General features: G+C 44.2%; 1 protein-coding gene and 1 pseudogene across 1 annotated transcript in view; one reads left to right on the top strand and one right to left on the bottom strand.

The window, feature by feature from the left end:
* Positions 1–25,168, top strand: part of LOC126470580 (popeye domain-containing 2-like) — a 625,481-nt gene that overhangs the window by 29,621 nt on the left and 570,692 nt on the right. The window lies entirely within an intron of this gene.
* Positions 7,159–7,276, bottom strand: LOC126471693 (5S ribosomal RNA; annotated as a pseudogene).

The following is a 25,168-nucleotide window of genomic DNA, read 5'->3' as shown; positions in this document are numbered from 1 at the left end:
CCGCGCCCAAGCTGAACCACTGTGACTTCTCGTTTGCTACAATCCAGTAGCAGCCTTTTCATGTCCTTTTATGAGGAAACGCCTCTCGTGCTAGACCAGACGCCGGTGACGCAAGTGCGCCGGAACGTGCTCGCCCTTCGCAGTTCGCCGACGTAAACGAGATGTAAACACGGCAGGGTGCTCTGCAAATGACGCGATTGTGTAATATTGTTCAGAGGCTGCAGGTCTCGCGGAAATGCAATTACTCTGGTCTGAGAGAGTCCTTTCCGCGTTCCCAGAGCTCCGCGGTGGCATATGTGGCGCCCCTTGATGAAGCCTTTGTACTATAAAGTTGCCTGCGACACACTGTTCTCCGTCTCGAGTATATTACATATGTGGCATACTATACGGCGCCCACGTGCACTAGATGCTCTATGGCGTACCATTAATCTGCAACTCAATTAAGGCAGTGCAATCACGTTCGTGTACGACCTGTGCTCACTGGCCATCTGACGTGGCAGTTACCCTTGGCGGATGTCTAACGAGAGAATGGCACATTTCCACATGCCGAAACCTACTCTGAATGTTTTTCAGGCGAGTAGAACACACCAAAAAAAAGTGCACTGCCGAAGATTTAGCTGATACGCCGCACTGCAAGCTTTAACTTTTTTTAAAAGCAAAAGGTTACTTATTTTTAATAACTTGCAGTTCATATCGACGGCTAAATTGTTGCGGACGTAATTATTACGCAAGTGACTAAAATAGGAAAGAAAACCAGGCAGTGTATGACGTTACATTACAGACGATATCCGTCAAGTAGTACTTTAATGTGTTGCCATTAAATACTGTACAACAAATCCTGTAGCACAGTTAATACGTTTATTTGTGGATAATGTATATTTTGCTTCTCTATAGTTCTCACAAAAATGAGAAGTATCTATTGCATGACGAAAACATACATTTTCCTCACACCAGGCTCACGCTATCAAAGAATGCATCCATGCATTTCACAGTAATTACTAGTTTTATTTAGACAGAATATTGGTGGAGGAAGAACTGGTCCTGGCCGTTACCCTGCATATTGTGCTTGACACCAGAAATACTTGATCAAATTTGTAAAATGTGATGATGCACACTGACAATGCAGAAATGACTGTCGTTTAACAATACTGTTCCACCAATAAATGTGAAATGATAAAGAGATTTCGGAAATATTGTCCGACAATTATCTGAAAAATGTTTTACGTACGGTGTTGAAATTTTTCTTATCGGAATCACATTGTTACTTCCGGGTGGAATCTGAATTATGTTGACTGTCTCTTCGTCGTCCTCCTAAAGACGGAAGTGACGTTATGTACAGGCCAAGAGCCCAACAAAAGCAATGAATTATTTTCTGCAAATGGTAATAGGACGTTTTGACTGTAACAGTGAAAGGTGTCTCCCTTTTTCCAGATTTTGCTACTTCGACAAGAAGACTTTTGCAAGCAAACAGTATTTTTTGGCTCTAATTTACCTGAAAACAGAGGTAAATTTGAGGAAATAGTAATCCACTGATACTTATCACTGGCATCGTTTTGTATGCATTGTCATAGCATTCATCGACTGCACAAGCGACTCTGTCTTCTTTTCGCTCGAAAGGATAAAGTGTGGTCTGCATGAAACCTGACTGACTTGCTTTATAGTTTATACGAAACCTTTAGGGGATAACAAGAAGCTTCCTCTTCACGTTTGCTACGAATTGCTCTGTAGTATCATCCATTAATGAAATCTGCTCTACACATTTACTTGAAGTAAGCTTCGTAATTTTGCACTTCCTTTTCCCTATAATTTCCTGGCTCTAATGAACCAGTTCAAAGAAGCCTGGAAATCAGTAATGTTCATCGCACCTGCAATTCAGATCACCCAGTCTCGTAGACTTCCCTCCGTAACGGTACAATGACTCCCACCAAAATCTTTCGAATAGCTTTTCTATCACGCTTTTGCAAGTTTCCTTTTGACACATATTTCGTACTTTGTATAAATCCGTTTGCCATTTGTACAATTCATGTTCAGATTTCACTAAGCGGAAACAGTTTTGCACACTGCTTAATTTTAAGCATTTTCTCTCTGCTTGGTTTAACCAAAAAATTTATAGTATTTCTATGTCACTAAAATCTGTTTCAGTACATCGTTTCTTTGTTCTTGGAAGGAACTCTATTTTTGTTCTGTTCTTTAATTAGCACAACAATCATCGTTCGAACCTTAATTCATAGGATTTTCCTGTTTCTTTTTCCGTTACCACAATTTCTAACGAAATGTCGATATCATTTCAGTTAATATCTAAAAAATTAAATATGTAGGTCTTCAGCAGAAGTAATTAATTTCTGTTGCGTACCACGTTCTTCATATTTCATCTCTGCAACGTTGAAAACATTAATTGGATTTCACATTACTGTAAAACTCTGAAACCTGCTCAAAGACAGGTGCTACTTATTAGCAATCATACGGCAAGAAATCACAAAGAAAATAATTCAGTTTTATGTCCATTCGTATACTTGGGGATACCACTAAGGCTACTGCTAATTATTGTGGATATTAAATGAGTTGCAGATTCGAGCGAATAGTAACTGTGAACGATTGTTGAGAGGACTTATCGACGAAATCTCAAGTTCGCTATGCAAATTAATCGCGTTATGCCGTCTTATTAGCTTACCGTTGTTCCCTCAATCAAGGATATGTGCCCGCCGTGTAGCGCACACGTTGCCTGTTACAGGTACGGGAAAGGCTTACATTGTTCCAGCTGCCTGGTGAGCTAGGCTACGTGGAACCACTGGACAAATTAAGCCACTGGATGTTTGTTTCTTCCGTGCCTATAAAACATACTATCGCACTATTTGCAGCTACACAGACTGTTCCGCATTCGGTTGCATGCCACCACATTCCATCAAGTCTCATCACCCTGTTACAACAATATGATTCTATACGCTTTTTGTAAGAAGGAATACCTAGCTGAACGTTTGTAACTCCCAACGAGTTCGCGTTAGATCTTGATGGTGTGAAACTATGTGATCACTGCGGCGCGCCATTCTTAATACGATATTCTTGGTGCAAGTTAGGACTGTGCGGCTAGTCCCGGCGGAGGTTCGAGTCCTCCCTCGGGCATGGATGTGTGTGTGTTCGCCCTTAGGATAATTTAGATTAAGTAGTGTGTAAGCTTAGGGACTGATGACCTTAGCAGTTAAGTCCCATAAGATTGCACAAACATTCGAAGATTTGGTGCAAGTTAATGGTTTGTTTTGAACATTTCTTGTTCAAATTGGTGCAAGTTAATGGCTTGTTTTGAACATTTCTTGTTCAAATGTGTGTGAAGTGTTATGGGACTTAACTGCTAAGGTCATCAGTCTCTAAGCTTACAAACTACTTAACCTAAATTATCCTAAGGACAAATACACACCCATGCCCGAGGGAGGACTCGAACCTCCGCCGGGACCAGCCACACACGAACATTTCTTGAATGTCTACGATGTCTATTTTGGGAAGTGTAATACATGTTACGTTATGTTAACCGGGGACCGAGAAACGACGGAGAGGCTCCGTCCCCGTCGCAGCCGCAGTGGTCCGCAATTCCACGACTACCGCAGTCCACTTCACCCCTCCGCCGCCCCACACCGAACCCAGGGTTATTGTGCGGTTCGGCCCCCGGTGGGCCCCCCAGGGAACGTCTCACACGAGACGAGTGTAACCCCTGTGTTTGCGTGGTAGAGTAATGGCGGTGTAAGCGTACGTGGAGAACTTGTTTGCGAAGCAATCGCCGACATAGTGTAGCTGAGGCGGAATAAGAGGAACCAGCCCGCATTTGCCGAGGCAGATGGCAAACCGCTAAGAAACCATCCACAGACTGACCGGCTCACCGGTTCTCGACACAAATCCGCCGGGCGGATTTGTGCCGGGGACCAGCGCTCCTTCCCGCCTGGAAACCGTGCTTTAGACCGCACGACCAACCGGGCGGGCAAGTGTAATACATACATTCCATAGAAGGTTGATCTCTGCACCTAGGGGAAACACTTTTCTGTTGCCCTCATGATGCACATGGTGAGCCATTAGCAGCTAAGGTTTTTGCTGTCATAATTGTTGACACAACACTTTCAAATGAGCCTTACTGAGACTGGAATTGCGACCCCGCTTCCAAGGCGTTCTTGTCAGAGTATGGGTGCCGCTGTCACATGGTCGTCATCTGGTGGCGGAAGGTATGAGCGTTTTGAGTAGGAGGAAGGGGTTTCTTGAGCATTACGTGTCGTGACACACAGGTTTGTAATTACCTCAGGTATATGTTCTGCGTAAGAAGTTTTCTGGTAGCTACAGTTAACCAATGTCCGCATGTTGAGACCGTGGCGGTTGCTCCCCACGGCTGGACGTTCCATATACGCTAGGAATGCAGGTGCGATGATTGCAGTATTCCTGGAGACTTGCGGTGGTGGAGGCAGCGCTGGTGGCGTCGGTGCTGTCTGGGCTGTCAGCGGCGACTGCAGATCCAGAGACAATCTCTGGATGTAGCAGTTATTCAAGTTCTAATTGTTAGACTCCATGGCGTCTTTGGAGAAATCGTGTGATTGTTATTCGCCTCTGCTTATCAACAGGCTACGCTTCAACTATGTAGCACTGTGCCCACCGGTAAGTCTCCTTGGCGAGGGGGGGGGGGGGGGGGCAGGGCGGACGTGTATATACTTGGTAACTTATCTTTATCCATTTGCGAGTCTTACAGTGATATTGCACACTAGTATTGCAAAACGCTCTTTATTCTGCCTTGGATCTCTGGCTGACCAAGGCTGACACTGTGCACACGTTTTTTCCTCTAGTAATGAAAGTGTAATAGCTGGGTGAGGACGGGGAGTTCGCTTCTTCTTGGCCCAGAGAGAAGGAGGGCTATAAGAAATGAGTGCTTAGTGCTTATCTCCCTCGGCCATAGCTACCCACCTGCGAAAGCGTAGGCACTGGCAGGTTAAGCCATGACTTAGTGTTATCAAAGCGGGTGGGGGGCCCCTCGCTGAATGCTTGATGTAGTAGCAGTGTCTTTTCTGCCAGCAACCGGGTCTGTTACATCAGGGATGATTATACACAACTCTGACATTGCTGACTAGATGGGCGGGCGCATTGATTGCTGCCTGGGGTCAGCGGTGGTGCCAACCACGGCCAGACTCTACACGTCAGTGTACGAAGTGCTGCAAACCATGCAGGAAGCACACTTATCGCGATCGGCTCCCATTTGTCTGGCAAGTTCCTTGTAATTCACCGGTGTATTTGCGCCAGTGTGGTATTTATTATAAATACAGTATCTTTTGTTAGATATTAGGTATGGTGTTATCAATGTTGTGGAATACGTCTTGACATTATTTCTACCAATAGAATTGTTGTGTATCACACACACTATGATGTAACATATAATAGTAATGTAGAGTTGGCTTAGCAACTATAAATAATTCAGATCGTTCGAATACTTTTGGGCACGTGCTGCATTGCGATTTCTGAAAGCAGCATGATGTCGACCTGGCCCAATGTGACGTCGAGAGCAGTGTGGTGTAACTTTTGTAATTGGAATAATAATAGAATTATAATACGTAAAAAAATTATTAAATTGTGGAAAATATGCAAAATACGGAAAAATGTGTGAAACACGAAAAATATTGAAAAATGTGAGTACTTAATTACCTGGTTTTATGTGATCTCTGCCGGTGCCTTTAGTGTCGAAAATTGCGTAACATGAAATTTAATGTTTTTAACAAATAGACCACGGGAGATGTAACTTAATAATAATAATAATAAAATTAATTTGTTGCTAACGGATAGCCATACATCGATCATCTCTCGATGGTGCACAGGTCAAGATTGAAGCCACCCTCTCAAGCGCTCTAGTAATAAAAACAGGAGGGGGGGAGGGGTGCTTGAATCTTACAGGTCCGTAAGGGAGGGCTTTCCCGTCATTTTAATGTGGTCCCAGTGGCTGTTCGAGGTTTCCCATAAAATTTACGTTACACAAGGCCATATGACCGACATCGAGTTACGTCATAAACTTGAATATAACTACTTCACTCGCTAAGGCGCGTGGGCAGGATATGGCTTCCCGTGGGTGACTTTGCTGAGTTGTGGGTGATTTCCCGGAGGGAGGGGCGTTGACCTTGAATACTACTAGCTCAGGTATTGCAACGTGACTAGCTCAGGTATTGTAACGTGACACTAAAAGTCGTTATTGGTGGCCTTGAGATAAGAAACCACTTACAGCCGCATCGCGGGTAGAATGAACCTTTCTAATCTACTATACAGATGGTCACCCACTTAGCATTTTAACATGGGCATTATTTTTTTCATCATCAAATCCTCTAACCCGTTTACTTGCTATTCCATCCATTGCAGCGCTTGCTAAACAACTAATGCATTTCGGTCGACTTCACGTCCTTAACACACACGAAACGTAGCACTGCACTTATTAAGAAGTCAGCAGGATTTTCCATTTATTGAGGCATTTTAAATGAGGGCAAACAAACGTAAATATGGATGAATGCTCCAATTATGGCGTTCCTGTGTGCCAATGGATGCAGGTACTCACCATGCATGTGTAGATCATCGACCTCAGTGCTGTGGTTGCCATATTTAAAAACGATATTTGAGTAAAAAGAAAAAAGTAGCACACAAGATTTACGAAAGTTTCCCCATCTTTGTCAAAGTGCTTTTCTCGCTTCTCTCAGTCATCCCGCCCCCTCCCTTCCTTCTACCTCCCTCTCCCTTCCTCCTCCCTCCATCTCTTCCCCCCCCCCCTCTCTTTCTCTCTCTCACCCTCAATCTCACTGTAACATACGTGTTCTCAAAATGGAGATCGGAAAGGAGACACAGGCTACATTTGTATGGTTTGGTTGCTTGAATAAGCGGTAACTGCGTTGTAAAACAAACTGTTCCAGATTTCTCCTGCGGTTATTTAGAGCATCAAAAAACTAAACAAACTCCTCCCAAACAGGCCATAAAGGCCCAACGGCACTGACTGGCAGCCGCGTCATCCTCAGCTCAGAGGCGTCACTGGATGCAGATATGGAGGGGCATGTGGTCAGCACACCGCTCTCCCGGCCATATGTCAGTTTCCGAGAGCGGAGCTGCTACTTCTCAATCAAGTAGCTCCTCAGTTTGCCTCACAAGGGCTGAGTGCATCCCGCTTGCCAACAGCGCTTGGCAGATCGGATGGTCACCCAGCCAAGTGCTATCCCAGCCCGACAGCGCTTAACTTCGGTGATCTGACGGGAACCGGTTATCCCACTGCGGCAAGGCCGTTGCCTTTAGAGCATCAAGGACTGCTTAAATCGTGTTTGTGACTGCGCTGTATATAGCTCGCCCAGTCATGCCTCCCCCCCTCCCCTCCGCCAAAAAAAGAAAAGTACGAGTGGTCGTAGTAATTCCGAATGTTGCGAACCCTTGAGTCAAGCGTCTCCATCCTGGACGCTTATCAACTTCTCGTAGAATCTGCTGAAGAGAGACACTGGAGATCTTGATTTGATCTATTCTCTTCACCTGCTCGCTGCCCTCCCACTCGGTCTCGTGCCCTCGATCTTTTCTTCCATCATTATTTTCTCTAGATTTTCTCCATCCTCCCTCACAGTATGGCCAAAGAACTGGGGAATTTTTTGGTTGACACGAGAAGAAAGGCGCCTAGAGGTATTAAGTTGCTCAATAATGAATACTTTTTTGTGTACAGATACGTGAAAGAATGCACGACTTCCAGTTGCTTCAGTCGACCTGTGCTCCTGGATCAATCATTATGAGTTTGTACTTGCTGAGATTAATGCCTAATGATACAACGATAGTCTAGCGTCCTTTACGTTTGTTAGTATCTCAGCGAGTTCATCTTCACTTTCGTTAAAAGCACGATGTCATTAGCAAATCGAAGGTAGTCAGTAGTTCTTCCATCAGATTTGATGCTGTTGGTACAACCATCAAGAGCTTTCTTAATCGCATGTTCGGAACCGATGTTGTACAGTTGGAGAGTAGGAAACAAGCCTGTCTGACACCTTTTGATACATTGAAGAAATCAGACATGACAGCACTTGTCTTCACTGCAGTGGGGTGATTTTTTATATATGCAGCGTGTATGAAAAGTAATGGTCAATAATTCACACATCAAAAGTATAGGCCAAAAGTAGCTAAAAAGCTCCAGTAAACATGGGTCCGAAAGTGTACCGTTGCTGAGGTATCGCATTAGTTAAAGTTGGGACCCAACTGTAAACGCCTCTTGATACCGCGGTATTAAAGTTGGTTTCTCAAGGTGTGGGATCGACTGCCTCTATGTTTACGCTTGCGCAACTACTTACCTTTCCCCTGCGTGCACTGTGCCGTGCCGGCGTCTTAATCAGTTACGAACGTGAAGGCACCAGAGACAGGGGTTACACCAATGAAGAGTAAGCTGACATGCACTTCGTGTATGGCAAAGTGAATGGCAGTGCCCTTGAGGCTGCACGATTGTATGAAGAAGCTTTTCCTCTCCAAAGGCAGCCCGACAGGCGTACATTTAGCCAGTTACATCAGCACCTTGGAGAAACCGTTAGTTTAGCACACTATGTACAAGAAGATCGACCCACATCCATAACACCCGATATTGAGGGAAGGTGTTCCGCACTGTACACGAACGTCTGTGTGCTTCAAAAGGAGGATCGCTACACAAGAGCGTGTCCTGAGGCATAGCGGTGTGTGTCGGATTTTACACTGGCAAGCACTTCATCTATATCATCTCCAGCGAGTGCAGACCCTCAACAATGCGAATTTCCACCTAGAGAGAATTTCTCAACAATGTATCCTCAACCCCTTGTTTGTAAGCAGTAATCTGTTCACGGATGAGGCTGGATTTACCCGTGACGGTATCTTTAACTAGCATAATTGTCACATTTAGGCAGATGTCAATCCTCATGCAACACACCTATCACGATATCAGCCACGTTATTCCTTAAATGTCCGGGCAGGACTGCTCGGAGATTTCATAATTGGACCACACTTCCTGCCACAGAAACTAACCAGACAGCAGCACATGCAGTTTCTGCAAACTGTACTTCCGGATGTACATGATGATGTCCCACAAAACCAACGCCTGAACATGCGGTTCATGCATGACGGTGCTTCAGCACATTTTCACGTACGGGTGCGTCGGTTTCTAAATCGGACATATGGTCAGCTTTGGATAGGTAGAGGGGGGCCGGTGCCATGGCCTCCAAGGTCTCCAGGTTTAAATCCGTTGGGTTTCTGTGTGTGGAGTCATGTCAAAAGCCAGGCCTACGCTGCCATGGTCAACTCTCTTGAGGAATTACATTTGCGGATTGAAGCAGCCTTCAGCATTTACAGAATTCCCCACGACGGCCTGAGAGGATTCTCAGCTTGTTTCAGAGCTAAGGTTAATTTGCATTCAGACGCATGGACAACATTTCGAACACCTGTCTTAACGTTTAGAGATGCCATGTATTCCTAGACACTGATCAACTGCAACAGATACTGTGTTGTATCTCGACAAAGATTGACTTGTGGACCCATATTTATTGGAGCTTTTCAGCTACTTTTGGCCTGTACTTCGCGTGTGTGAATTATTGACCATCACTTCTTAAACACCCTGTATATTTTTGTGGTCAGTGCTATCATTTAAGGTGGGACACCGAACTATGCAAACATCTGACATAACTTTTCCAAGAAGACACAGTTAAGGCAAGGAAGCAGATGGGAACAGGGATACAGGGCTTAAGCGACTTCTCATTTATTTGTCGTCCGTTAGGATCTCTTAAAATGGCTCTAAGCACTATGGGACTTAACATCTGAGGTCATCAGTCCCCTAGACTTAGAACTACTTAAACGTAACCAACCTAAGAACATCACACACATACATGCCCGAGGCAGGATTCGAACCTGCGACCGTAGCAGCAGCGCGGTTCCGGACTGAAGTGCCTAGAACCGCTCGGCCACAGCGGCCCGCCAGGGATCTGTCCACGAGTCTCTTTCCCTTTAACAAAACCTGCTTGTTCTGTGGATGTGTGTGGCTGAATGTACGGTTTCAAACGCTGGTTCGAGGGGTAGAGCAAAATTTTACCTGTTTGGGATATGAGAGCAATAGTTTGGTAGTTAGAAGAGTTCCTGATTAACGCTTCCTCCTGTTGGGGGATGAAGAAAGACTTCGAACAGTCTTCTGGTGACTTGTTAGTTTCCCTATTCTTTTACCCAGTGACTGCAGAGCATCAACATCTCAATACCCCATTTCTTTGATCATCCCACCAGGTATACCGTCTCGATCACGGAAGCTATAATTCTTCAGATGTTGAATTGTGTTCTCTGTTTCGCCGCAACAGGAAAATATCACTGAAATTTATTCCCACGAGATCGCTATGGCTTTCATCAGGTCTAAGTTAACCGCCTCAGTCGGATCTCAAGGCAGGGGGGTTAACGGTGTTGGTAATTTCACACTAGATTACACTCTTGTAACAGATGGTGTTACAATGTGTATTTCCAGAAATTCGTTATACAGCACAAGATTTAATAAAAATTATCTTCTATGTGGAAATTTATTTGAAATTGTCTAACAAATATAACATTGTTTCCCAGTTTCGTACTTTTTTTTTAATGACACTGTTTTAGCCCTGGACTGTACTATTTATCGTGATTTTCACAATTGCATATAAGACTTCTAAGCCGTTTTCTAGCGGTTAAGGCGCTGAAAACAGCAGACGTTAACATCAGTAAAATAAACAACCACTTGAAAATGCCTTAAAACTCAAGACAGCTGTTGTGGAAATCATAATAAATAGTTCACACTGTGACGCAAATGTTATCTTCCAAAAGATTCAACGAGACTGCGAGCCCACGTCAAAGACAACTGTGTACGGTAAATGATTGTTACTCTGCATATAATTTCAGAAGCCAGATAAACTTCAACATAATGATCCTTATGTAGCGCATAGCTGTGGTTTGCACAGTAGTCGAATTGCTATCCTTGTTAACATTTTTACAGGCGTCTGATGGTATATATTTCAACAGAAATTTCATTGTTCGCCAACGTACACTAGATGTAACAATTTTGCAGGATCAAAAGAGAGACCCTAGATTATTTAATGTAGCATATACGCTTTTCAACCCACATGCTCCATTTATGTCTGATTTACTGTTAGTATTATATTGCACTCGTGTTAATCTGACTACTTACAGTCAAAGCCAAATAACACCAAAAATAATTGTAATTCTTGCAGTGTTGTTTGTTATTCTAATAGCCATTTTTTTTATTTGCAGGTAAGATCGTCGTAATCTGCAGCACTATTCAGTAAGTAAACGAGAAATACTCGGTTTATTTCTTTTGTCTGTATGTTCATATGCCGTAAATCGCAGCACGAAATCTCTTGAGACAGCAAAGTGAGTGAGACGTCTGTCGGATCTGTGTTTTGGACACACGAAAATCGATCTGGTGCACGTACAGTCCGGAGTTTGCTTCTTGGGCTGCTTTCCACGCTTTTGTAAGCAAATGCCGTGCTGGTACCCATCCTTTCCTCAGATACGTAAGAAGGTGGAAAGTAATAAGAGATAAAAAATACAGAAGCAACAACTTCGACAGCTACGTTCGCTAATTATTGAATGAGTAGAACCAAAAACTGGGTTCATTAATGTTAACATGTATACATATCCTGTAAACTAACTCATCATTTCGATGAAATAATCTTGCAAATGATATATGTAACATGTAAGTAAGTAACTAACTGAATAACCGTAGAACAATGTTCAGGCGATACTGTGACTAGTGACGAACTCTTACGCAAACTGAAGTTTGTCGTTAGGCTGCTCATCAAAACAGAATTAAAACAGAAATAATTGGCTAATAGCGAATGAACGATTGACGATAATTACAGAACCCTGTCACAAGCCGTGAAAAGACTTTTTCGGAGTAGGCTTCTTTCGGCTTAGCAACAAGGCTTTACTTGTCTTCTGTGATCCATGTGTTGTAACAATAATATACTCATTGCTTAGAGGCAACCTTGCACCTCTGAAGCAGTCTTTTACTTTATGACTTCTCAATTCTCTTTAACCCCAAAGCTTGCTCGAAAGCTACATAAATCTGTTATGGATGTATGTGATGACCATCTCAAGATCTGGCTTATGATGAAAAATCTAAATAGAAATAAATCTGTAATGTAAACATTATATCACGCACTGCTGCCCTGCCTGCATAGATATTAAAAACAGGCAAGATAAACATAGATGAATGTCAATACATAAAAAAAAAACGTGGAATAAAATCAGTTATGCCAACACGGGCACGTCAGTTAAACAGTTTGAGCTTGTCTAGAAATAAAAACCTTGCAACCTTGGAATGCAGCACGTTGAACCTTAATACTCAAACTACCGTCTAATTAGGCGATTGAAATTTCACGCTGCTACAGTCAAGATAACAGAACACCAGAGCTCTTTGTGACAGTCGCCAGATGTCGTAATTTGGAAGCTCAGATTACAGAACTAAATGGAATAAATGCAATAAGAGTTTATGATAGCTACACCGAGGTGACAAAAAAACATGGGATAGATATCTCCTAATGTCGTGTCGGACCTCCTTTTGCCCAACATAGTGCAGCAACTCAACGTGGAATGGACTCAACAAGTCGTTCGAAGTCCCCTACAGAAATATTCAGCCATGATGCCTCTATAACCATCCATTGCGAAAGTGTTGCCAGCTTAGGACTTTCTGCACGAACTGACGTCTCGATTATGTCCCATAAATGTTCGATGTGATTCATGTCGGGCGATCTGGGTGACCGGAGCATTCATTCGAATTGTCCAGAATGCTCTTAAAAACATTCGCTAACAGTTGGGGCCCGGTGGCATGGCGCATTGTCATCCATAAGGATTCCGTTGCTGAATGGCTGCAGATGGTCTCAAAATAGCCGAACATAACTATTCCCAGTCAATGATCGGTTCAGTTGGGTCAGAGCACCCTCTCCATTCTATGTAAACACAGCCTATACCATCATGGAGCCACCACTGTCCTAACGGATACGTCCATCGGATGTCCCAGGCTGATTTCTGCTGTTATTTTACGCACTCTTGCTTGTCTGTTAGCACTGACAACTCTACGCAAACACCGCTGCTCTCGGTCGTTAAGTGAAGGTCGTCGGCCACTGCGTTGTTCGTGGTGAGAGGCATTTCCTGAAATTTGGTACTTTCGGCATACTCTTGCCACTGTGGATCTCGGAATATCGAATTCCCTAACGATATATTGAAATGGGATGACCCATGCGTCTTGCTTCAACTACCAGTCAGAGTTCAAAGTTTGTTAATTCCCGTCGTACGGCGATCATCACGCCAGAAACCTTTTCACATGAATCACCTGAGTACAAATGACATTTCCGCCAATGCACTGTCCTTTTATACCTTGTATCGCGACACTACCGTCATCTGTATATGTGTATATGGCTATCCCATGGCCATTGTTACCGCAGCGTATAAAAATAACATTTAAGTCTGGAATGTAAATTATCTTTACTTCGAAGTACAGAGTATGCCTTGGAGTTGGCATATTTGGAATTTCGTGACTACAGGAGTAAAAATATAATTTATACGATTTGAATTATATCAGACTGCCATTACATTTGGGTAGACACTATTGTACGTGGCCTCTTATACATTCAAGTATTTATAGACTGAGTATAGGGCCATAGAACTTACGGACAGGTGTACAGGCCTGTTAACTACAGGGAAGGCTCAACTCAGCTCTTTGGAGAACATCATTGTTAGTGGCACCAGAGGGTCTCATTCCTATACCTTAGAGCCGTCACAGAATCGTTTTGCACCAAGTTTAGGCCCCCTGGGAATGAGGATCTCGGAAACGGCGAAGCTGGTCTGCTGAGTACGCGCCTGTCTAGTGAGCATCAATCGAAAGTCGTTGAAGGATGGTGCAACCACGGATAGGCAACATGATGTTGGACATTAAGGCTACATCAGAAAACGTGGAGGTCGGAGGCTTTCCTGCTCTGTAATGCAGGACAGGCGGCGATCTGTGGCACATCTGATGACAGATTACAATGCGGGTGCAGGCAAAAGTATTTCAAAGCACAGCGGTAAGCACACCTTGTTGAACATGGGGTTCTGCAGCAGATGGCCCCTGTGTGTTCCCACATCATCGTCAGTTACGATTCTAGTGGGCATAGGACTATCGAGACTCGACCATGCGTAAATGGAAACATGTAGCATAGTCGGATGAATTACGTTTCTTATTACGTGGGGCCGTGTGCAAATACGCCGTCTTCCAGGAGAACACTTGCTCGAAACGTGAATCGGGCAAAGGACGAAGGCCATTGGGTGCAATGTTACGCTACAGCGACATTCATGTGGGCTTCCATGGGAGCTATGGTAGTAATCGAAGGCGCCATAACAGATGGGGCCTACGCGAACATCTTCGCCGACCACACGGCCAGAATCCTTCTACAGTGGATTGTTCAAATGGTTCAAATGGCTCTGAGCACTATGGGACTTAACATCTGAGGTCATCAGTCCCCTAGAACTCAGAACTACTTAAACCTAACTAACCTAAGGACATCACACACATCCATGCCCGAGGCAGGATTCGAACCTGCGGTCGTAGAGGTCGCGCGGTTCCAGGCTGAAGCGCCTAGAACCGCTCGGATCACACCGGCCGGCACAGTGGATTGTGGAGCATGATAGTGAACCTACTTCGACGTCTTGAACACTAAATTGGCCTGATATAACCCGATGGAGGACATCTGGAACGCTATCGGGTGCCAACCAAGCGCCAACAAACCACTTGCCCGTAATTTGCGGGAGTTGGTGCCTCATACCTCCGGTGTCCTACAAATAACTTGTAGAATTCTTGCCGCACAGAATCTTTGCTGTTTTGCATTCCAAAGATGGCAATTAAGCAGGTGGTCATAATGTTACAGCTTATTTGCATAGAACGGAATGACATATTCATAGACGTCCTTGATTTAAAAAAAAGTATTTTATTCGCTTTCGGACCATTCCATAAGGAGTCAAACCTGTTCAGAAATGTAATTTCTGGTTTTTAGTTATATCATGTGAAAGAGCCGGCCGCTGTGGCCTAGCGGATCTAAGCACTTCAGTCCGGAACCGCGCTGCCGCTACGGTCGCAGCTTCGAATCCTGCCTCGGGCATGGCTGTGTGGATGTCCTTAGGTTAGTTAGGTTTAAGTAATTCTAATTCTAGGGGACTGATGACCTCAGATGTTAAGTCCCATAGTGCTCAGAGCCATTTGAACCATGTGAAAGAAGAAAATAAAGCGGTGTTCAAACGTAAAGTTGTTTAAACACCACAGTACTTTACTGGGCGGAGTCCTGTAGGAGTTCCTATGCCCATGCCTTCCTCCAACCTTCGCACTAGCTCAGCTTATCAGTTATATGGGGACCAAGAGTTTAACATGTACTCGGTACCACGGTACTTTTCGGTACTTTGTTCTTTAACAAATAATTGTCACGAACCAATAAGTGTCACAAAAAATTGTAGGGTGGATATTAGGTAGAACCCAGGAGCTAATATGTTGTGTGGCATCCACCCACTTCAAAAAAGAAAAAAAATATTATTACTATACTTACATATTCAGTTGGAATATGTAGTTGTGAATCGTCTAGAGACCTAAACCTGAAACGTCAAACTTTCTTTACGATGGTCTAAAGATAGTTTCCATTAAATATAGAAAGGCTCTCTGTTCTGGTTCTGCTAATTGTAGCAAATTTCTAAGTACTAATGCAACCCAGAGAACTCTCAAATTTTCCATCTTACGACCACAATAACTGGAGCCTTCATTAATGCTGCAGTTATGTTGTGACATCGTCTTCCCTTTTTCACAGCATACATGATGATTCAACGTACGGGTTTATCGCGGCAACCAAAAATGAGTGACCACAGAACAGTAACATCCAATGCAGAGAACCACTGAGCCACACGTTCATCGTGTAACGGTCCACAAAGCACTAAGTCTGCGGAGGGACCGACATGTTGGTCTTAACGAAGCGCAATGCTCCGCACGGTAATCCTCCCTATGAGTAATTATTCATGCCGCAGCATCGCGTTTTCCCCCTCACCTGCGCAGTAGCGATTATAATCCTCTAGAATTTCCACGCAAAAATTTTATTCTGTGGAATAATTCTCGTGACGTTTCTTAACTGAACAGCGCGCAACGACTGAAGATCAGAGTTGTAATTCTCCTTCAGTATGTGTTCTGAAAAATGACCATTTTTTGGTGTTTAGAAAAGTTTAACAATATGGAAAAACCGCACAGTTACTATTTCTTCATTCGTATGCCCATTTTGTCCATTGTTTATTTACGAATATTAAAGGTATGTAAATCTGTTTTTGCAACTAATGAGAATGAGTGATTTTGCCGAATGTGTTTGGTTTTATACACCTAAAAAAAGTTATTTTGATATAAGATTCGCCGTATTTGCACTGTTTCGTTTTATTCGAAGCATTTTTATTTTCCAGAAAGCTCTAACTGCCTTTCACAATTTCCAGAGTTAAAAGTAAGGTTACTGGTAATCCTAATTAACTGCAGAAAATACAAAATTTTAAAAAGTTGATTGTGTGACATGTTTAATTTGTAATAATAGGTGCTGAATACTTTAGCACTTAAACCCAAAAAAAATTAAAGCGTTAACATTATAAACAAATAGCTGTCTTTCAAATTTCCGAAAAGACAATTGGCCTGAACGCAACTTAACAATATTCGGTTAATTAATGAAACACTACAGCTCATTGCCGTAGTTTTTTAAAGCACCATTAACTTCCAGGTTACAGATTTGTCAACTTACGTCTTGTGGTGGAAACCTCAACGCTGTAGCATAGAAGGAGGTTAATTTACCTCCATTGAAACTACATGTAAAACTAGAATTATCCTATAATCCATCCAATTGTCCTTAACGAAATACTTAGTCACCATATAATGATTACAAAATAATTCAAACGACTGAGAACAATACATGAAGAGCTCAGGCACGCACTATCACATTAGACACAGTTCCAACAGGCTAACCACAGCAACATAGATTACGATCAGTTCACTAGGGCTGATTTCAAACAACTGCCTTATAAGAACGAAGATCAGTTAATTCAGCTATAATATAAAAACTTGGCGAGACTATAACCGTCACACGTTTTAGTAAGACAGGTGCCGTTATTTTCATAACTGAGCGATAGATGTGCCGCAAGCACTTGCCCACATCAACATGCTCGAACCTCGGTACCATATGGCTAGCCCGCGCGGTTGGCCGTGCGGTCCAACGCAAGTCTTTCCGGGCGGGAAGGAGCGTTGGTCCCCGGCACTAATCCGCCCGGCAGACTTGTGTCGAGGTCCTGTGAGCCGGCCAGTTGGCCGGTCTGTGGATGGTTTTTAGGCGGTTTTCCATCTGCCTCGGCAAATGCAGGATCGTTCCCCTTATTCCGCCTCAGCTACACTATGTCGGTGATTGCTGTGCAAACGAGTTCTCCACGTACGCGTACACCACCATTACTCTACCACGCAAACATAGGGGTTACACTCGTCTGGTGTGAGACGTTCCCCGGGGGGTCCACCGGGGGCCGAACCGCACATTAACCCTGGGTTCGGTGTGGGGCGGCGGAGGGGCGAAGTGGACTGTGGTAGTCGTCGTGGGGTTGTGGACCACTGCGGCTGCGGCGGAGACGGAGCCTCTCCGTCGTTTCTAGGTCCCCGGTTAACATAACATAACCATATGGCGACGTATATTGAGGTAACGAAAGTCATGGGACAGAGATAATGCATGTATGAAGATAGCGGTAGTATCGCGTACGCAAGGTATAAAAGGACAGTGCATTGTCAGAGCTGTCGTTTATACTCAGGTGATTCATGTGAAAAGGTTTCCGACGTTCTTATGGCCGTAAGAGAAGAATTACCGGACTTTTAACGCGGAATGGTAGTTGGAGCTAATGCATGGGACGTTCCATTTCGGAAATCGTCAGAGAATTCAATATTTGAGATCCACAGCGTCAAGAGTGTGCCTAAAATACCAACTTTCAGACATTACCGCAGTGGGCGTTTGCGTAGAGTTGTCAGTGCCAACAGACACGATACACTGCATGAAATAATCGCAGAAATTAATTTTGGGAAGGACGACGAACGTATCCGTTAGGACAGTGAGGCGAAATTTGGCGTTCGTGGGCTATGACTGACGCCAGTGTCTTTGCTAACAGCACGACATCGCCTGCAGCGCCTATCCTGGGATTGTGAGCATATCTGTTGTACTCTAGACGACTGGAAAACTGTGGCATGGTCAGATGAGTCCCGATTTCTGTTGATAAGAGCTGATAGTAGGGTTCGAGTATGATGCAGACCGCACAAAGCCATGAATCCAAGTTGTCAACAAGGCACTGTCCAAGCATGTGGTGCCTCCATAATGGTGTGGACTGTGTTTGCGTTGAATGGACTCAGTTCTGTTTGTGTTCGGCTACTTGGATACCATTTGCAGCCATTCATTGACTTCATGTTCGCAAACACCGATAGGACTTCTACGGTTCACAATGCGCCATGTCACCGGGTCACAATCGTTCACAGTTGGTTCGAAGAACATTCTGCACAGTTCGAGTGAATGATTTAGGCACCAAGATCGCCCAACATGAATCCTTCCAACATTTATGAGACATATTCGAGAGTTTAGTTCGTGCGCAAAATCCTGCACCAACAACACCTTCCCAGTTATGGACGGCTATAGAAGCAGCATGGATGAATATCTCTGCAGGGGACTTCCAACGACTTGCTGAGTCTATGCCACGTCGAATTGCTGCATTACCCCTGGCAAGAGGAGGTCCAACACAATGTTACGAGGTATCCTGTGACTTATGCCACCTCAGTGTGTTTGAAACGCGCGGTGCACTGACTCAGCACACTGTTCACGTCCCACTTCTTTTGCCTTTGGCTCGGGTGAAGCATCAGGTCACTAGGATCTCTGCTTGAGTAAACGATAAATTAGCTTACCACTACATAGAGAACTGTGGCTGGAAATCGGTCACATCATCAGTTGAGACCCTAACTGTAGGTCATCGGCAAAGTGTCGTTCCATTTTGGAATCCCGTTGACACTACAGTACCTCAGCTCTATATGCGCCTGTATTAACAAAAGTTAGAGTTCCAGCAACGAATGCAGGCATGTCATTTGCATTTATTGGCGATCTGTGAGTGAATAGTGCCTGTGAGTGAGTAGTGGTCAGAAATTGTCTGAAATGCTTGTAAGGATGTTACAGGGGAGGTTGGGCTGAGCAATAACTGTTCTGAAAAAAAATTCAATGCGTTGTGCCGCTTCAGAGTTACTCAGCACTGAAGTTAGCCAATCAGATCGTCGCGCGCTTAAGTTCAAGCAGCCTACCAAGGGCGTTGTCGCCAAACGTGTCGTTCGTTTGGTCTCCTCAAACCGAACAAACGTAGCTGTTACTGACCGATCTTAAATTTATCGTTTCTGAAAATGATATATTTTAAATGGTAATGAGCATTTCAACTAATCATAACTCTCGGGCTCAGATGTATCTGCATTACCGCATTTTAGCTTGTGAAAGTGCCTGAATTTGCGCGCGAAACGATCTGATTGACTAAATTCAATGCTAAATAACTCAGAAATGGCGTAATGTTTCGAATTTTTTCTTAACAAGTATTCCTCAGCACACCCTCCCTTGCAACACCCTTAAAAGTTTTTCAGACTGTTGCTGACCATTCTGTATACAGACACGAACAGAATTGTAACTAGTCCGCAGCTCGTGGTCGTGCGGTAGCGTTCTCGCTTCCCAAGCCCGGGTTCGATTCCCAGCGGGGTCTGGGATTTTCTCTGCCTCGTGATGAGAGGGTGTTGTGTGCTGTCCTTAGGCTAGTTAGGTTTAAGTAGTTCCAAGTTCTAGGGGACTGATGACCATAGATGTTAAGTCCCATAGTGCTCAGAGCCATTTGAACCATTAGAATTGTAACTGTCGTCGCATGAGATATTAGTTTTGAGTTTCCCGTCAAGGTGGTAGCAGATATACAGTAAGCGAGGGAAGTGACGCTGGGGCTAAGACACTGGCAGGATCATGATTCGTTGCCCCATCATGATATGTTTTTTCTGTGTTTCCCTATTTCGATTAGATGTGATGCTTGGATGGTAACTTCGACAATGACATGGTCGATTTCCTTCTCCTGCCTGAATTAGTGCTCTGTCCACAATAACTCGGTCGTGTACAGGACGTCAGACACTGAACCTCCTTCCTTCTTTCTTGTAAGATTGACTGAGACGAAGGAAGGAATGAAACATTTTTACATAAAGCGGTGAGAATATTCTGTGAAGTGTGCGGTCTCAAAACTGAAGAACTGCTGGAAGAGGTTACCACGATGCTTGCAAGAGAACACACGTTTCAGAATGACGGCACCTGTGCTTCCATGAAGGTGCCTGTGGAAAGAAACCATATTGTTGTTATTACATTCATTTAAAGCGAAGGTGTTTCGAATACTGCAAAAGGTTACAATTTTAACCAGCCACTTCATTTTCATTATGCAATTAAACGCATATGGAAATATACAGCATTCTTTGCGCTTACATTTCATGGATAGTGGTAAGTACTTTGAGGGTTTGAAAAGAGGAAGTATTATTCATAATTACCTCCAGGGTTTGAGAAGACGACTGCATAAAACTGAGACATAAAGAAAAACAGCACGTATTAGGGGATAGAGCACCTCTCAAAGATTCGATTCGTAATGCGCGCCATGGCGTAGCTGCAGTGCACACCAATGGGGGCAGGCATGTTAGTACATGTAGAGCAGGGGTGGGCAAGATTTCGGCTCGCGAGCCCTTCACGGGCACGACTTCCAAAGCACTGATACTCGCTGCACATTTCCCCCACCGCCACTCCACGCCACGCCACGCCACGCCACGCCATGCTGTCTGAATACGAGAAGGAGGAAAGAGGAGAAAACAGCGAACGCGCTGCATTTAAATGGCTATGCAGACGCTTTGCATACTACTTGGTTTTATATTTCATATTTCTCAACAGCAACTAGATTAACAAACGTGTTTTTAGTGGAATGTCTTCGTAGAGACTCGATTAGTGCGTGTTGCAGAAATTCAGAGCATCGCTCACTGTTTAATTGTTCATCAAAACAATCAGAGCTAATAACACTATCGTGGATATGACCACACCAGGTGTTTGTGCTGCAGCCATGACAGTTATCTTATTGATGTAGCCAGTGAGGGTTTTCTTCTTACTTAATATGAACAGTGTTAATACACTTGTCGTAAGACTGGAAACTGGCTTCGTACATCTACGGTATGACAGTCGTGAAGTCTAGATTTTGACTTAGAAACCAACTGCAAATGGCGTGTCTTGTCTGGAAATCGGCTTCGTTCAATGTCTGATCAACATTTATGCGGTACAGGCATAAACAACTATCGTGTAATATTTTCTAGTAGACACTTGTGTTAAACGTGGAATCCCATGCTGTTCGTGTAATTGCGTCAACAGTGAGGAAACGCTACCCACCACAGTGGCGCATTGTCAGCTAGTGTCAAAATAATTTAAAACATATGTGTAGACAAAAAATGTTGTTTTGCGTTTTCCAGCAGCTTCCAGCCACTGGAAAGTTAATCATTGTGTTCTTTATTTGTTTCCTTAAATTTAATTATATTTTACCCAAGATATTTCCAAATGAAAGTGCTTGTAGTTAAAATAAATCCGGATGAAGGCACAGCCTATGACATTGCGCAACAGAATTAAAGGATCACTTTTTCGAAACCCCGTACTTGTCTCCGATTCCGACGCATAAGTTTGAAATTTTGCTTTAAGGTGTCTACAAACTTTGCTCTGTAGTGGTACAGAAGGATGGCACTCTTGTGACGTCACCCTCGGGCTTGGTGATTTTTCAAGCAACAAGGTGTCGACAAATGAAAAATAAAAAAAGAGGCTCAGAAGTTCATGTGAAGTGAAAGGTGGGTTAATGATATTAAACTGACACCATATTTATCCAAAATTCGCCCAACGCCACCGTGGACGTGTCACGCGATTGGAAGGTCTTCACACACCCTCTTACCCACTTATCACCCCCCTTCCTTTGACACCTATATGATGGAGGTCAGAATAGCGACACCCAGAGTTGAAATCACGGAGTTTTCTAATGAGGGGCCAAGAAAAATGTCAGACACACTGCCCCTCAGAGTCGACACGGAAAGGCCTTAGGGGGTGGAATAAAGGTCGTCAGTGAAACCACTCCTTCCCTGGGGGCGTTGATTGCCACACAGTTCGCGGTCGAAAACAATAATTCGCCGTGCGATGAGCAAGAGGACGAAGTTCTTGACGACGTTCGATACTGCTGCCATCCCACTCTAATGACACTGTGGAGCTGCAACCCCATTCATTCTGATCTGACCCCTTTGAAATTTAGTGTTTTTGCTCTGGTTTGGAAGGTGGGACCACTATGGATCGTTCGAAACCATTCGACGAAATCTGAACGCGATGCAAAGTAGGAAAGGGTGTATGTGTGTGCGCGCTTTTTTCAGCCCCCCCCCCCTCCCGTTTTGCGCTCTCTCGTGGCGTGTTAATCGGGGGAGGGGGATTGCAGCATTACAATGTACGTGAATAAAACGGCTAAGTTCCACAACGCCCATTCGTCTTTGTTGAGCACATTACTAATGTACCAGTCAGAAACTCCTGCGCACATTCAGTCTCATGGCTAGTCTAGCGCCTGAGGGCTAGGCAACACCTTAGACTCACCTTAGGTGGGGTTTACCTGTCTTCAGGCGCTAGAATAGCCGCGAGTTGAATCGTTGTTGGTTCCTGAGGGATACATTTGTAACGTGCTTAGAAAAGGTGTGTGTGTGTGTGTGTGTGTGTGTGTGTGTGTGTGTGTGTGTGTGTGTGTGTGTGTTTAACTGAGGGTGTTGCCGAACTGGGGATCCTTCTCCTTCTTATTGACACGCATATTAGTGTCTCACCCCGCACTCCTCATTTCATTACTGTTTACATCTGGTTTCAGCGAACTTTCTGTCCCTAGTACTATGTGGACATTGTGACCGTTTATTAATGAGAGCAGTTCTGGGACGTTTCTATAGATGCTCCTGCAGTTTACTATTAGCAGATTAATATTGTTATTCCCTGTTGCATTTTGCCTACTCCTAAAAAATTGGTTCAAATGGCTCTGAGCACTATGGAACTTAACATCTATGGTCATCAGTCCACTAGAACTTAGAACTACTTAAACCTAACTAACCTAAGGACAGCACACAACACCCAGCCATCACGAGGCAGAGAAAATCCCTGACCCCGCCGGGAATCGAACCCGGGAACCCGGGCGTGGGAAGCGAGAACGCTACCGCACGACCACGAGATGCGGGCTTGCCTACTCCTACCTTGCCGCGTCTCAGGAGGCGTCTTGTCGGGCCTAGGGAGAGAATTCCCTAATCTAAAAAACCTACATGTGCACTCCACACGTACTCCGCTACACTTGTAGCCGCTTCCTGCGTGTAGTGCACGCCTGACCTATTCGGGGGGACCCTACAATACTCCACCCGATAGCGGAGGACGGTCAGTGCTGATGTGGCATCAAAATGTCCTTAGAGAAAGGTTGAAACATCCAGGGAGTGGCGTCAGTGTCGAACGTTCTCGAAAAGGTCGTCCTGTCGAACATAGCACTGCAAACTGTCGTTTTTGACCGCGAAATGTGTAGGAGTCAGTGCCCCAAGGGAGGTGGTGGTTCACCTCCATCCCTCCATGCCACCTCCTGAGACCTTTTCGTGTCGATTCGGAGCGGCAGTGTGTCTGAAATGTTTTTCTCGGACACCCAACAAAAAAACCGCCTGATTTCAACGCTGGGTATCGCACTTCTGACCTTCATCGCAGAGTCGTCAAAACAAGGGCTGAAATGTGGGTAAGAGGTGGTGTCATATAAACTTTCCATCTGTGACAAGTCCACGGTGGCGTTTGTCAGAATTGTGGTCAAATTTGTTACTAGTGTGACATCATTAACCCACATTACACCTCACATGAACTTCTGAGTTACTGCTTTTTTTCCATGTGTCGACAGCTTGCTGTTCAAAGAGTCGCCGAGACTGAGGATGACGTCACAGGGAGGGTTCTAGGCACTATTGAGCCAAATTTCAAACTGGTGTTTCCGAAAGGGAAACAAGTATGGGATTTCGAAAACGTGGTCCTTTAATTTTGTTACTCTGTGTACTATAGCCACAACTTCATCAAGGCATTGGAGACCATTGCCCGAATTTTAATGCAACAGCAGAATAGGTTGTGACAAAATGAGGCATTCTACATGAAAAAAGTGCAAGTGCTCATGGACGTAGCAATTCCAAGTAAAGAGCTGCACCTAAACATGCATACTTCTGAAGAAAATTAAGTATACAAAACTGAAAGAACTAGTGCAAAGGTTTGTTTGTTTCACGTATTCATTGAGTGTTGATATTCGCTTGGGAGCACAAACTGCATCAAGGGCTGAAGGACTGGCACGTACCAGCAGAACTCTTGAAGTACACCCAGAAAGTTGTGATACAACGAACCCGATAGCGAGGTAATTCGCAAAGCATTCTTGGTGGAAGACTTTGCCTTGAACCCAGTCTGTTGGCTGCCATGTCAAGTGTCATAAAAGAACTAAGGACACTGACAATTGCTTACGATGTGTAGTATTTTGACGCTGATTTCACAGAAGAGAATCTGTGAATCCCAGTGCCGGCACATACACTATTACTCTCGAATTTCACCAAGGAAAAAAAAGACTACCTTTTTCATTAGACTTTAATCCAAAACAGTAACTTTCACTATCGGTCATAATTAATTTTGAATATCACCAGAACTTTCGCTGCAACATCTCATTAGTACTGTATCAGAGGATTTGACAATATTGTCACCATGCGATGCATGTATAACCAACAGTATTTCATGCTTCAACAACATGAGGTACTGCAGGGACGCTTGTTATTTAGCTGCTCTTTACAAAATTCCAATTATTTGGTACCCAATTACTGGAGAAGAATCTATCTTCCACCACCATGAATCGAACTTGCTGCCTTTGGGCAGAGCTGCTCCGCCCCCTCGTGTGTTACAAGTATCATCTAAAGAGGACTAGTTGTTTTAAAATATATCTGGATAACAATAACAAAAATACCTTACGGAATAAAACTGTGTTGTAACGAGCCCGAACCACCCTTCGCCCCAGGAGTGCT

The sequence above is a fragment of the Schistocerca serialis genome, chromosome 3, assembly GCF_023864345.2.
Source record: "Schistocerca serialis cubense isolate TAMUIC-IGC-003099 chromosome 3, iqSchSeri2.2, whole genome shotgun sequence".
In the NCBI taxonomy this organism is placed as follows: Eukaryota; Metazoa; Arthropoda; class Insecta; order Orthoptera; family Acrididae; genus Schistocerca; species Schistocerca serialis.
The sequence above is the reverse complement of the archived record's forward strand: the minus strand, read 5'-3'. Positions and strand labels throughout refer to the sequence as shown.